This window comes from Dendroctonus ponderosae, unplaced genomic scaffold (assembly GCF_020466585.1).
Source record: "Dendroctonus ponderosae isolate FM_Combo_2020 unplaced genomic scaffold, Dpon_F_20191213v2 Dpon_F_20191213_8, whole genome shotgun sequence".
NCBI lineage: Eukaryota > Metazoa > Arthropoda > Insecta > Coleoptera > Curculionidae > Dendroctonus > Dendroctonus ponderosae.
Window position 1 is genome coordinate 5713424 of NW_026019016.1, and position 2998 is coordinate 5716421.

A 2998-nucleotide genomic window follows, 5' to 3' on the forward strand; every position below is an offset into this window, starting at 1 on the left:
AAAAATATAATGACATTGACAGGTTCAATTTGTCACTTTTACGCACATGTGCGCAAAAGCAAAACAAATTAGCAGTAAAGAAAAGTGCTTCTTTAAGAAAATCGCTTCTGATCGAAAAATAGCACTTTTAAATTCATTTGAATAAAAAAGCGATTTTTTTCGTTTTGGTTAATCAGGCTCTGTGGAATACGTCAAATGTCGCAGGTCCCAAACTTGTCTTAATTTGACAATGTAATTAATTTCTTTACAGTTTTATAATTCGTGCCCTTTGGTTTTCCAAGGCTCTCAGCGACTGTTTTTGTTGACCATCCTTCCTCGACTTATTTCAGTTTTTTCAAATAATCTGGAATGTGTCATTTTGACAAGAAGAGAACCAGTTGTCAGTATTATGTCATTTACGCAGTCGAAAGTCAGATTGGTAGTCACATCAGTTGAAGACCACCCTATATTATTTACTTGAAATTCTTTCTATTTCATGCGTGTGATTCTTCAGATATTTTTCATGGGTTTTTGAAGGCATTTCAGATGCCAGCGACGTTCAAGGTCGCTTTAGCACTGCTATTTGAATAAATTTGCCAAATATACGCGATATTGGCTGAAATATTTATTTGAATATATTTTTTCCGGCCAAAGTATTAAAATAATTTCGAATTGTCCAGGCTGTCCGGTCCGTTCGATTTGGGGGCTCGATGGCTGTCCGAATGTGTGCTGGACAGCTGTCGTTCTCGGGTCACGTGAGCCAGAACGGCACACTGTAGGCTTAAATTGAATTATTTAATTAGTCAGCTCAAACGAGGGTTAATAACGTAGACGGAATTGTTAAATTATGGCATGAAAATCGATCGGCAGTGGGCGACGATGGGCATATTCATTAATTTGTCCTGTTGCGATTCACTTTGTTTTTTGCTCCCACTGCTAATCACATCAACATGTCCAGATGGTCGGGGTGTTTCATATCAGCTGTTGTGTCCGGGACGTCCCAGGTGTACACGAAACAGCTGAACGTTGCCCACCCTTCAGCTGACATGGTGAGCAACAAGTAACAGATATCGGTGTTTTCGGGTCACCGCACTGTTGATTTCATCGTATAAGGGGTGCCCTTTTCAACGGGCAATGATTCATTTTCGGAGAGAAAATAGACGGAAAGTGGCACGAAAGTGTGGGCTGAATTAAGTGGAAAGAGTCCCAATTTCTGTTGATTTTTCAAAAATTTTAAACTTGACCACAAATTGAAAAACAAACTTAAAGTGGAGTTAAACAAAAATTCGTATCTTTTAGGAAAAAAATTTACATCAACATACCGAAATGTTCGCACCATACAGAAAAAGGTTTAACCGATGAGAGACCAAATATTACTAAAATCCCCACTTCTGCTGATTTTTCCAAAAAAATTAAACTTGACGAGAAATTAAGAAAAACGTCCATGTTGAAGGGTAGTGATACAAAAATTCGTAACTCCCAACTCACTTACATCAAGAAACTTAAATTATCGCACCATGAAGAAAAAGGTTTCATCAAAGAGCCGAGCAAATTGCACTAAAATCCCCATTTTTGCTGATTTTACAAAAATGTTTAAACTTTACTAGAAATAAAAAAAAGCGTAAAACTTTTTAACGACAGTTTAGCAGAAATTCGTAACTTCCAATGAAATTACACTAACAGACTGAAATTTTTGGGCTATATAGCAAAACGTTTTATCGAAAAGCGAGCTAGATGTCACTAAAATACCAATTTTAATTGATTTTTCAAATTATTTGAAACTTGGCGAGTAATTGAAAAACCGCTCAACTTAAAGTGGAGTTAAACAAAAATTCGTAACTCCAAAACCATTTACATCTACAAACTAAAATTTTCGCACCATACAGAAAAAGGTTTAGACGAAGAATTGACCAAGTCCTACTAAAATTTCCACTTCTGCTGATTTTTCAAAATTTTTTAAACTTGACGAGAAATTAGGAAAACGGTCCATCTTGAAGTGTAAAAAATTCGTAACTCCCAACCCACTTACACCAAGGAACTTAAATTATAGCACCTTGAAGAAAACTGTTTCATCAAAGAGTCGACCAATTTCCACTAAAATCCCTACTTTTTTTCAAAAATGTTTAAACTTGACTAGAAATAAAAAAAACCGTACAACATCGTAACTCATAACTCACTTACATCAAGAAACTTAAATAACCTTACCATGAAGAAAAAGGTTTCATCAAAGAGCGGACCGAATTCCACTAAAAGGCCCACATTTGCTGATTTTTCAAAAAAATTTAAACTTTCCGAGAAATGAAGGAAACCATACAACTTGAAGTGTGGTTATACAAAATATCATAACTCCCAACCCACTTACATCACGAAACTTAAAATATCGCTCCATAAAGGAAAAGGTTTCATCAAAAGCTGACCAAATTCCACTAAAATCCCCCCTTTTGCTGATTTTTCAAAATGTTTAAACTTGACTAGAAATTTTAAAAAATCGTACAACTTTTTAACAGTTTAACAAAAATTTGTAGCTTCCAATCTACTTACACCAACAAGCTTTCCGTTTGTTGGTTAACAAACAATTTATATCAACAAATTAAAATTTTTGCACCATAAAGAGAAATGTTTTACTGAAAAGCGGACCAAACGTCACTAAACTCCCAATTGCAATTGATTTTTCAAATTTTTTTTTAACTTGGCGACAAATTGAAAAACTGAAAAACTTAAAGTTTAGCTAAACAAAAATTCGTAATTCCCAAACAATTTATATCAACAAATTGAAACAAAATTTCGCACCATACAGAAAAAAGTTTTACCGAAGAGTAGTCCAAGTATTACTAAAATCCTTGTCTTGGACCCCCTGTTTTTTAGGGGTGTTTTAATTTAGTTAAAAACACTTAAGTTAATCAAGACATTTTAAATCAATTTCCGAACCAAACAATTATAAATTTATCTAATAAACCAGTAACTGATGTGTTTCTTCTACGAAAAATGTGTTCTTTCCATATCAAAAATTCCGCTCATT